Source organism: Chiloscyllium punctatum, chromosome 44, assembly GCF_047496795.1.
Source record: "Chiloscyllium punctatum isolate Juve2018m chromosome 44, sChiPun1.3, whole genome shotgun sequence".
Taxonomy (NCBI): domain Eukaryota; kingdom Metazoa; phylum Chordata; class Chondrichthyes; order Orectolobiformes; family Hemiscylliidae; genus Chiloscyllium; species Chiloscyllium punctatum.
The window spans coordinates 27,957,095-27,969,929 of NC_092782.1; the positions used below are offsets into that span (position 1 = coordinate 27,957,095).

The 12,835-nt window shown below is 39.5% G+C and overlaps 1 protein-coding gene across 4 annotated transcripts in view; it reads left to right on the top strand.

The window, feature by feature from the left end:
• gramd4a (GRAM domain containing 4a) overlaps window positions 1-12,835 on the top strand; it is a 156,303-nt gene that overhangs the window by 18,015 nt on the left and 125,453 nt on the right. Inside the window, exon 2 of one of the 4 annotated variants that reach the window (XM_072562557.1) lies at window positions 9,481-9,635. The exons of the other annotated variants lie outside the window; for them this stretch is intronic. The gene's annotated coding sequence lies outside the window, so the exon portion shown is untranslated. The remainder of the gene's footprint in view (window positions 1-9,480; window positions 9,636-12,835) is intronic. 4 annotated transcript variants of the gene reach the window in all.

Genomic DNA, 12,835 nt, shown 5'->3' on the forward strand with positions numbered 1-12,835 from the left:
GATTAGTGAAAGGGTTGAGAATAATTAGCGATAAATTGTTTTCGGAGGTTGGCAAATTGTTTGCCAGAAAGCGTAGCCTCAAGAATGTTATTGGAAGACGGAAGGGAAGCAGATTTATTTTTCACGCTGAGGCCTTTTGGAATGATGTTACAAGTGTCTACTAAGGCAGAGTGTAGAAAAATAATTGCAAATATATTTTCAATAGAAAGTTATAAAAGAGAAGAGCAAGGAAATGAGCTCTAGTTGATGAGTTTGGTCAAGCAAATGGCCTTCTCAGCTTTAATTTCAATGTTCCCAAATGGTCCTGGTTTACAGTCATTGATGACTATTTCTGTATTTGTATGTCATTATGCTTTATGTTGGGTAATTTCTTTCTGATTGGCAGATGCATTGGTGATAGAATCATAGAGTCATATAGCACAGAAACAGACGCTTTGGTCCAACTTATCCATGCCAATCAAATTTCCCAAACTAAACTAAAGTTCCGTTTGCCAACATTATCCTTCGAAACCTTTCCTATTCATGTCAATATCTGTGGTAGGAGAAAGTGAGGACTGCAGATGCTGGAGATCAGGGTCAAAAGTGTGGTGCTGGAAAAGCACAGCCGGTCAGGCAGCATCTGAGGAGCAGGAGAATCGACGTTTCAGGCATAAGCCCTTCATCAGGAATAGAGGCAGGAGGCTGGAAGAACACAGCAGGCTAGGCAGCATTAGGAGGTGCAGAAGTTGACATTTCGGGTGTGACCCTTCTTCAGAACTGGGGTCTTGAACAGGCTGGTTTTAAAAAAAAATGTGGGTTCTGTGATATTGTTGGAACGTTTTTACACTTCTGGACATCACTAACAAGGATAGCATTTATATTAGCCACCTTTGTCTTTGAAAAGATGGTGGTGAACTGCCTTCTTGAACTGTGCATTTATTATTCTGTGGGTACACTCACAATGCTGTTCGGAAGGAAATTTGAAGTTCCAGGATTTTGACCCAATGACATTTAAGAACAATGATATTGTTTAGATTATTTGAAGGAAAACCATGTTTGATTAGCTTACTGGACTCTTTTTTTCATGACATAAGAGAGTGTTGATCTTGCCAATGGTATGCATTAATTTTCAGAAAGTGCTTAGTGTTGCAAAACAGACTTGTGGGCAAAGTTAAAGTTGATGGAATATAAGAAACAGTAACAGAATTGGTACAAAATTGGCTGAATGATAGTAAACAGTCATAGAGATGTACAGCATGGAAACAGACCCTTCAGTTCAACCCGTCCATGCCGACCAGCTATCGCAACCCAATCTAGTCCCATCTGCCAGCACTGGCCCATATCCCTCCAAACCCTTTCTAGTCATATACCCATCCAAATGCCTCTTAAATGTTGAAATTGTACCAGCCTCCACCACTTCCTCTGGCAGCTCATTCCATAGTTGTACCACCCACTACATGAAAAAGTTGCTCCTTAGGTCTCTTTTGTATCTTTCCCCTCTCACCCTAAACCTATGCCCTCTAGTTCTGGACTCCCCCACCCCAGGGAAAAGACTTTGTCTATTTATCCTATCCATGCCCCTCATAATTTTATAAACCTCTATAAGGTCACTCCTCACGTGACCACTATAAGGTCACACCCCGACGTTCCAGGGAAAACAGCCCCAGCGTGTTCAGCCTCTCCCTATAGCTCAAATCCTCCAACTCTGGCAACATGCTTGTAAATCTTTTCTGAACCCTTTCAAGTTTCACAACATCTTTCTGATAGGAAGGAGACTGCAATTGCACGCAGTATTCCAATAGTTGCCTAACCAATGTCCTGTGCAGCTGCAATATGACCTCCCAACTCCTGTACTCAATACTCTGACCAATAAAAGAAAGCATACCAAACGCCGCCTTCACTATCCCATCTACCTGCAACTCCACTTTCAAGGAGCTATGAACCTCCACTCCAAGGTCTTTATCTTTAGCAACACTCCCTTCGGACCTTACCATTAAGTATATAAGGCCTGCTAAGATTTGCTTTCCCAAAATGCAGCACCTCACGTTTATCTGAATTAAACTCCATCTGCCACTTCTCAGCCCATTGGCCCATCTGGTCCAGGTCCTGTTGTAATCTGAGGTAACCTTCTTTGCTGTCCACTACACCTTCAATTTTGGTGTCATCTGTACTTATGCTCATATCCAATTCATTTATGTAAATGGCAAATAGTAAAGTGGGCTGGGGGAGGGGTAGTAATGAAGTTCTGAAGGGATCGTGTTGAGACAGTGATTTTTCCGAATTATATTATTCATGATCTAGACCTTAGAGTACAGGATGCAAATTCAAAATTTGCCATGATACTTAACCTAACATTGTAAACTGAGAAGAGTAACATGGAACTTCAAATATATTGGTTGAATGGGTGGATAGGTGAGTGATGAAATTAATTGTAGAGAAGTGTAAGGAGATAAGTAGGAGGAACATCAATCTAAAATTAAAAGGTACATTGCTAAATAAGGTGCAGCAGCAGAAAGACCTGACTGTATATGTATACAAATCTGTAAGGGTGGCAGATCAGGTTGAAACTGTACAGGCCTTATTAATTCAGGCCTGGCCTACAAGAGTGAAAAGATTATGTTCAACGAATAGACATTAATTTGGCCTGCGATGGAGTATAGTATCCAGTTCTTGCCCAGCACTTAATGAATGATGAATGAAAGAATATGCAGAGATGCTAGGCAGGTGGCAGTAAGGAAGATGCAGCACTGATACAATGTGCTTAGTAGCTGTCTTTGCTCTCTGTTAATAGAATCTCTGCAGTGTGAAAGTAGGCATTCAGTCCATTGTGTCTATACTAACCCTCTGAAGAGTATCCCACCCTGACCTGGCCCTCGACCCTATCCCAGTAACCCTGCATTACCATGGTTACTCCACCTAATATAAACATCTGTGGACACAATGGGCAAATGCCTACAACCTGAACACCTTTGAGCTGTGGGAGGACACTGGAGCACTGGGAGGAAACCCATGCAGACATGGGGACAGTGTGCAAACTCCACGCAGACAGTTGCTGGAGGGTGGAATCAAACCCGGTGCTGAGGCAATACTGCTAATTACTGCGCCCTGATGCCCTTCTGTGATTCGTGGTTTGCGTGAAATTTAGATGAGAATTTCTAGGTGATCATGTTCTCGTGTACCCGCTATCCTTATTCTTCTGTTAGAGGTTTGGAATGTGCTGTCAGAATTGACTCTTATTAAAGGATAAATTAAACAGAATGCGTCACAGGTTACATTTGCGAGAGAGCATCTTCATGTTTACAGGAAATAATGTGTCCATAACTCTTGTTGACCTTACTTTGAGGAGGGAATGATCATTCCTCAAAAGTAACACTGCTGTAATGATATTAAACAGTTAAGAAAGAAACTTTAAAATTTGAACAAGATAGATGAAAAGTTTAACCAAGCTTATGAAAAAAATGATTGCATTTTTATATAGTGCCTTCCAGAGCTTAAACTCATTCCAGAATGTTTTGCAGCTGATTAAGTACTTTGCAGGTTTGGTTACTTCAGGATATTTGCAGTCCTCTCATTCTGGCCAATTCACAACTTTAATTCTCTTTTGTTTACCTCAGCTGCCGAGATCTTCTTTACTGGTGTTCCCTCCCTAAACCTTTCCTCTTCTCTCTTCATTAAGTTGCTGTTTGAAAACTGCTTCTTTAAAAAGGTTTTGGTGATCTATCATAATTCTGTCGTGTGGTGTCAAAGTTTGTTTCATAATGCTGTTGTGGAACATCATGGTACGTTTACTAGCTTAAATATGCAAGGCATTGTTATAGACTGCCTGAGATTTTTGGCAGGGTGTCCGTTTTAACATATGTGAATGATGGCACTTCTGATAATGCAGCACACACTCAGTTCTGCATAGAAATATTAAACTTATGAACGATGGAAAAACATATAGGGTGTCATATTGATAGAACTATCTAACCTGTTGGTCCTTGCACTTACGTTTCCCTATTCTTACATATTTGAAACAATGTCCTGTTAGTGTGTCTGTGAAAAGTACAGTTGATTTAGATAAAATGGAATTGAATTGAACTGAATTGAATTTTGCTGTTTCCCTTTTTATTATTACTTCCTTACCAGATTAGAATACTGAAGACAAAAATGAATGGTGCTCTTTTTCAGTATATTAGATATCTAAGTTAATGATGTCTGACATTTTGTTTTGATAAGAACTAATTCTTTTTTAGGAAGCTACATTTGATTCTCTGTGGACAAGCAAGGCTTATGTGGGTTTTAATGTGTATTAAAGGAAGATGTATACTTTAGGTGGCTGTTTAATTCTTCTCCACTGACCACATTGTACTATGTCTTGCTGTCAATTAATTTACTGGCAAGGCCCTGCATTAAGAGAGTAGGATGGATGGCTCTTATTGGTGGTAGTATGTATAACACCTGTTGGCAAGTACTTGTGCCAGCTAGAAATTCTGGTAAATAAAAGTTATGTGGATTATTACACTGAATCTGGAATGGTGCAAATAATTTACCAAGCACTACTTCAGTATTCTTTGGGGAAAAATGAGACAGTTTCAATGTGAATCTTCCAGAGAGTTAGTAAGTTTTGCAGATTCCATGCCTCTAAGCTGAGATAATGAAAAAGCTTGGACTAGTCAGTTATGGTGCAATTTTTTTTGAAGAGTTAAGGAAAATGAAGTGAGAAAATAAAACTAAGTTGTAGTGATTTAAAAAATATTGGTACATTCAAAGAAAATATAACTTTTTTTAACCAATCATACACTCTTGTATCTTGATTCCTCATTTCGTTTTTGGTAGGAACAAAGCAGACTACGAAAGGAACATTTCTTGTGTTCACGATGCATGTATTGCCCAGTAAAGAACATTACAGCAGCCTATTCCTGTTCAAAAAAGGACCATGTTCCTTGATTCTTTCCATCTAACTGTATTTGCAAATTTAGCATCTGAACTGGAAGGTGACAACTCTGGCATTTCCAAAATTCAGCACTCCCTTTGTTCTTTGTTGTTGTGACACCCTTTCCTATATACTCAAGACTCTGGTGAGGCTTGAGCATACAACTTCCTGATTTAGGGGTAGGAGTACTGTTGATCAGTCAAACCAGTCAGTTCACACAATAATGACAAGATAAACCTGATCGAATTATATATACAACATTGCTGTCAGATTGCTATAAAGAAACAACAATGCTGATGCATAACAGGGATAGGCTAATGAAAACAATTTTTGCTATGTCCACCTAATATGAACCTCTCAGTTTAAAAAAAAAATCATGGGATCTGAATGTCGCACGTTGAGCAGCCATTTGTTACCTATCCTTAGCTGCCCTTGCAAAGTTGGTGCTGAGCTGTATCCTTGAAATACTGCAGTGCATTGGTGTGGAAAGACCTACAAAGCTGTTATGTAGGAAGTTCCAGGATTTTGAACCACTGATATTGAGGGAGCAGTGATATATTTCCAAGTCAGGATGGCGAGTGGCAATGAAGTGGAACTTACCAAATGGTGGTGTTCCCATGTCCTTCTAGATGATGGTATTCATGGGTTTGGAAGATATTGTCTAAGGAGCCTTGGTGAATTTCTGCAGTGTAATTTGTAGATAGTAGGCACTACTGCTACTGAGTATCAGTGGTGAAGGCAGCGTATGTATGTACATGTGGTCCCAACTAAGTGGGCTGCTTTGTCCTGGATGGTGTTGTCCATTCCTGATGAATTGATTTTCCTGCTCCTCAGATGTTGCCTGACCTTGTGTGCTTTTCCAGCACCAAACTAATCTTATCTTGGATAGTGTAATGCTTCTTGAGTGTTGTTGGAACTGCATTCATTCAGACAAGTGGGGAGTATTGCATCAGACTCCTGCCATACTTCAAAACTGTTGGGGAAGGTTATGGTGTTGAAAAGTCATTCTTTTTTCATGTGTTGTTTTAATGAATTACCCTACTGAAGGAATTATCTAGATGCACAAATAGGGAGGCTTCTACAACTTCAGAGTCAGAAGCTGATATTGAAATATTGTTATTGCAGATAGATGTCACTTCAGTGAATGGAGTGACCATTTGGAATATTAGACATTGCAAACCCAAAACTGTTTTGGTGTTGACCTTCACCACTCCTGAGAAATACTACTTATTTTGTTAGTATACTTAATGGAGCTGCATTTCGTCCCCTTAGCATCTCCACACATATTTTGTGTCACTTGTCTTAATCAGCATTCTCTTTTGCTTGAGTATATGTATTTTGTTTATCAATGTTTTGGTAAATGGGCAGCGTGGTGGCACAGTGGTTAGCACTGCTGTCTCACAGTGCCAGAGACCCGGGTTCAATTTCCGCCTCAGGCAACTGTCTGTGTGGAGTTTGCACATTCTCCCCATGGCTGCGTGCGTTTCCTCCGGGTGCTCCGGTTTCCTCCCACAGTCCAAAGATGTGCAGGTTAAGTGAATTGGCCATGCTAAATTGCCCGTAGTGTAAGGTGAAGGGGTAAATGCAGGGGAAATGGGTCTGGGTGGGTTGCTTTTCAGAGGGTCGGTTTGGACTTGTTGGGCCGAAGGGCCTGTTTCCACACTGTAAGTAATCCAATCTAATCTAATCTAAAATTAATCTAAATTTGCTACTTGTATTGCTGCATTGATGCTTTCAAATTTATCTCTTGGTTGACATTTATTGACCAGAACTCTAGGTTCTTGGTTGACAATGCATTATTATATAGGTAAAAAGAATGACTGCAGATGCTGGAAGCCAGAGTCTAGTGGTGCTGGAAAAGCACAGCATTTCAGGCAGCATCCGAGGAGCAGTAAAATCGACATTTCGGGCAAAAGCCCTTATTATATTGATCATTACTGTATTTGCTAATAGTTCCAGTATTCTCTGTCTGTTATTTGGTTTGGGCAGCGATACTTTTATAAATAATCACCAAATATACCCAGGTGCCTTCAAAGTGGCCAGATTTATTTTGAACTTCTTTAAACAGTCTTCAAATTATGTTCCGTGATGCTGCCATACCTGAATGTTCCCTGTAATCAATGCTACATATTTAATAACTTCTGCGAACATGTATTTTGGAGGTCTGTGGATACTTGCGATTGATTTCTTTTCGACAGTCCTTTCGTTGACCTGTTAAACCTTTTTTTGAAACAAGACATTATTTGAAAGTTACATGTCTTGTGATAACTGCTTGTTTAGTACAGAAGCCCTGCCTGGATTTGCAGTTGTCAGGTTGCGCCTTCTACTCAGGCGATTATTTGTTTGATTGGATTTTTCAGTTAGTTGCCAGTGTGGGTAAGGTGAAATGTTTCCCAGCCCAGCTTTCCTGCTTCTGGCTATCCTCTTGTTAGGTAGGCTCCAGTGTGGTACATGGAGTTCTGGTTTGTTCAGAACCCAGTTGTCCTCTTTGAAGAGTCCTCCATTCTGTTGTTTCCTGACCAAGATACTAGAGACCCCTGTTACTGATTGGTGACACTGATCCACAGATGCCAAAACATCAGATTGACTGCCCTCTGAACATTCCATGAGTTATCCTCTTTCCTTTCAGAGCAGCCCAATATTCCACAAAAGTCTTTTTTCACTCTGCCAAGGTGAATAAGCGAGAGAAATCCTTTTATTTCCTATAAGCACCTGGTCCATGTGTGTATTTTGCATTATTTAAGATAATAAACATTGTTTGTTGTGTCATTTTGGTAGATAACCAGCCAAGATTTAATTGAATGTTGGAGCAGGTCCTGTGGTCTGAATGGCCTCCTGATCCTATATACCTAATGATATGGTTAAAAATAAGGACGGTGGTGCCGATACAAAAGCAAAACTCATTTCTGTTTCTGTATCTCTAAATCTATAAATTTATTCATTGCAGACTTCTGCTAAGGTCAGGTTGTTAAGTATATTCAAGGCTGAGCTGGTCAGATGTTTAATATGTAAGGGAATCCTGGGTTGTGGGAAAAGGCAAGAAGATGGAATGGGATTGTCAGATATTTTGACCTTAATTTCTCCACATGCAGCACACCATTTTAGTTTCCAACCTTGCCACCAGTCAATAATGAATTTTGAAAGAGTTTTATTTAACATTTAAAATAATCAAAACAATTTTAGCATTTGGCATTAACAAGCACGACTGTTTGCACAAATTTCTTTTAATTAAAACATTATATGTATAACATTTCAACCCCACAGTTATGACAAGATGAAACAATGATTAAACTGTTCAACCCACCATAACACCAGTACACAAAATAAAAAGAATCCTCAAACACTTGTTTCACACATTTGTGCTGAAAAGCCCTGTCAAACATGAGAAAACATAGAATTTTTGTGAATTAACTTGTGCTGATGATGTATCAAGTATTTTGTTTTTCTGCATGTTTTGATGTGTAGTGTACTGTCCTCAGAGCTCTTATATTAAAACTTATGTGTCACGTCTCCAGGAGCAAAGGAAATATGCTGATTAGTGTTGATCCTTGTATCTTGCAGTGGCATGTACCAAATGACAGCTGCTGCACTGACAACTCCTAAGGCATAATGTTTGTCTTTGAGCATTGCTTGTATTTCTTCTTAATTGGTTTTATGACAGGTTGACTTGTTTTCATTGTTTGTTCTGTTATGCCTAATAGGTCTAAATTGTTGTAAATTTCATATTTTAATTTATTGTATTTGTGCAATCAGTAATATAAATTGATGCAATCGAAAAAATGCTTTAAGCACACTTGTGTGCAGGTAGCAGAGAGGGGAAATGGAATGGGTAAGATTTACAAACACGCATAATTACATTGAGGCAAAAAGCACTAGCTCGTAAGGAACTGTACAAGGGAGCTATTGTCCTAGTTCCCATTCAGTTCTTTTCTTTCAGGTATCTGAGGTATGTTTAGTGCCTATTTTGCCTTCTAAAACTTGCTTTGTTTTCTTTCTTGTGAAACAAAATTTGTAATGACTGAGCTTCAATAAAATCTTCAAGCAGCTTATATTTAGAATCTAATTACGTTTTGAAAAATCAGTTTGATACACGGCACTCCAAAACCAATACTATATGTAACAGTTGAATTTGCATGTTCGCTCTTTATTCAAATGTGGAAAGCAATCTCCTCGTTACATATGTTACTACAGATGTTTTAGTAAATACTTGCAATTATTGCTGTCCTTCCTAGAAAACTAAAAGGAATTCAGTGTATTAAAATAAGAAGTGCAGTTGTACATAAGAGAAAAAAAACAATATATAAAGACTGGATCCAGCCATTAATGCTTTAAATTTTTTTTTGTGTACGTTTTAAGGTATTGTATCCCTCATGTTTGTGAAGTAGTCTCAGCATGAATCTTAAATCAAGTTATTGCAGTTTGGTACACTTGGTCACACTGAGTCGGAAGGTTCTTTATTCAAGTTCAATTCCAAGATTTGAGGACATAATCTGGATTGGTTTTCCACTCCATCATTAAGGGGAGGAATTGACAAGAATGACCTTTACAGATGACGTACTAAATAAAGACCCTATTTGTCTGTTCAGGTGAACATTACAGATTGCAGAACACTTTTGCAAGAAGAGCACCAAGCAACACTTTTGCCTCAGCTACACCATCAAAAAAAAAACTTGGTCTGCATTTCATTGCTCTTTGTGGAATCTTTTGCATAATTTGGCTGCTGAATTTGCTGACAAAATAAGTGAGTACACTGCAAATTGTCATTTTACAAAGACCCAAGGTTGTTTTTGGACCTGTTGAAATACTCTATAAATGCATCTTCATCTTTGCCTTGCACCTCAGTTGATCAATACAATGACCCTCTTTTAAGACTCCACAAAATCTACTCTCATCATACTATTACTCACTTCCCTCTTGTTTCTTTGACTCAGAATCTGTTTTTGCTTCAGTTTACTCTTGTAAGGTTCCTTGGGGTGCTTTGCTAAATTAGGTGTTCTATAAAAAGAAGTTGTTCTTGTTAAACTAAAATGTCCATGCAGTAACATGTTTAATTTAAAGGGATATTTGGTCCATTGACTGCGCTATAGGAATTGTGCTAGAAGTTCTTGTATAAGTTCTTCTATGTAAAGAAAAGTAGGATTGGCCAGAGTTATGCAAGGATGAATAAGATTGGCCAGTTTTCATTCTGAACAGATATAGGCATAAGACAACACTGGACTTGACAGTCCTACCAACTCCCTCAAAATGGCTGATTGGGTGAAGCACCAGCAAATAGTCACTGAAATCATAACTGTGTATTAATCAGATTTTAGATGTTAAATACCAGGTTGATTTGCAGGCATAGTCCTACTGCTTATGGTAGTTATAATGGTGTGAGTGTGATTTGTGTTCGCATAGGGGCGGCACGGTGGTTCAGTGATTAGCACTGCTGCCTCACAGCACCAGGGACCTGCGTTTGATTCCAGCCTCTGGCTGTATGTCTGTTTGGAGTTTACACATTTTCCCCATGTCTGCATGGGCTTCCTTCCAGTCCACAGAGGTGCAGTTAAAGTGAATTGGCCTTGCTAAGTTGCCCATAGTGTTCGGGGATGTGTAGGTGCATTAGTTAGGGGAAATGTAGAGTAAAAGGGTTAGAGGAATGTGTCTGGGTCAGTTACTGCATGGAGGGTTGCTGTTGACTTGTTGGGCCAAATGGCTTGTTGACACACTGTGGGGATTCTATGATAATGTGTTAGAAATTGTAATTTTTAAAAAAATTGGTTTTTGGAATAACTAGATTTGACTTCATCTTTTGGTGGCTGTTTTAACTTAATGCAAATATACACAGCAGCACATAAACAAGAAGACAAAATATCATAACTGTCTCTAGAGAAAAAAGTAGTAGGTAAACTAATGTGGCTCAAGACTGGTAAGTCCCTGGACCTGATGTTTCATTGAGTACAGGATTTGGGAGGTCATGTTGCAGCTGTACAGGACATTGGTTAGGCCACTGTTGGAATATTGCGTGCAATTCTGGTCTCCTTCCTATCGGAAAGATGTTGTGAAACTTGAAAGGGTTCAGAAAAGATATACAAGGATGTTGCCAGGGTTGGGGGATTTGAGCTATAGGGAGAGGCTGAACAGGCTGGGGCTGTTTTCACTGGAACTTAGGATACTGAGGGGTGAGCTTATAGAGGTTTACAAAATTATGAGGGGCATGGATAGGATAAATAGACAGTCTTTTCCCTGGGGTCGGGGAGTCCAGAACTAGGTTTAGGGTGAGAGGGGAAAGATTTAAAAAAGAGACCTAAGGGGCAATTTTTTCACGCAGAGGGTGGTACATGTATGGAATGAGCTGCCAGAGGAAGTGGTGGAGGCTGGTACAATTGCAACATTTAAGAGGCAGTTGGATGGGTATATAAATAGGAAGGGTTTGGAGGGATATGGGCCGGGTGCTGGCAGGTGGGACTAGATTGGGTTGGGATATCTGGCATGGACAGGATGGACTGAAGGGTCTGCTTCCATACTGTACATCTCTATGACTCTTCCTAGGATATTGAAGGAACTCGTGGATGCACTAATAGTAATCTTCCAGGAAGTCCACAGGATTGGAAAACTGTCAATGTAGCATCTTTATTTATAAAGGGAAGGAGACAAAAACAGGAAACTGTAGGCCAGTTAGTTTTACAACTGTTCCCGGGAAAATATTAACCTACTGTAAAGGATTGAATAGCAAAGCATTTAGAAATATGTATGGTCAAGCAGAGTCAACATGGCTTCATGAAAAGAAAATCGTGCCTGATAAATGTATTACAATTCGTTGAAGTAACAAGGAGGATAGATAAAGCAGTGACAGTGAATGGAATATATGTGGATTGTTAGAAAGCATTCTATAACATACCATGTAACCCTACTTAAGTTAAGAGCCCATGGTGTGTGAGGTAGTATATTATGGATAAAGGATTGGCTAACTAATAGAAGACGGATTTGGGATAAGGAGGAATTTTCAGTATGGCAACCTCTAACTAGTAATGCGCCACATCTACTTACAATATGTAGTAGTAACTTGGGTTAGGAAAGTGACCACTTTAGCCAAGTTGGTGGAAAACACTAAAGTGGATGGGAAGTGAAATGGTGAGCATGGAGCCTGCAGGGGAATATAGACAGTTTGAGAGTGGGGCAATGTTATGCACTTCGGCAGGAAGAACAGAGGAATTGATTATTTAAATAGAGAAAGACTGCAAGAAGTTACTGAAGACAGGTATTTGAGAGCCCTTGTTCATGAATCTCAAATAGCTAGCATCCAAATTCATTGGATAATAGAGAAGGTAAATGCAATGTTGGGCTTTATTTCAAAGGGAATGGAGTATAACAGTGGGATGATTTTGCTGAAACTGTCCAATGATCAGACCATAGCTGTAAACAATTTTGGGTTCCATATCTAGGGAAAGATACACTGCCTTGAAGGCAATCAGAGAAGTTTGCCCACGCTGGTATGAGATCTGGAGAGATTTTTTTGTGAGGAGAGGTTGAGTAGACTGGACCTGTACTTGTTGCTACATAGAAGAATGAATTGAAACATACCAGATTCTTAGAGGGCATGACAAGTTAGATGTGGGAGAGGTCCAGAGGGCATAATCTCAGAATAAGGGGTCACTCAGGTGAGGTGTCTGCTTTGAGGTACAAATTGATGATTGAATTGCCTGAACTAGCCAGTGCACTTGATGCATTTGAAATGAGCCAGGATGGGGGAGAGGTGGTGGATGATGAGTCATGCAGTATTTTGTTGAGCTACTGAATGGAATGCACTGGCTCTGTTGATGAATGAAGAACTTCCTAATCACCTGCTCTATTCTTTTAAAGGACTGCTGCTCAAGCTATGTGACCAATTGTCATGGTCTCTCTTTGTCTTATGGAGAGAGATGCTTCTTGTTCTTTGTGAATTATGGCTAATTACTTTTA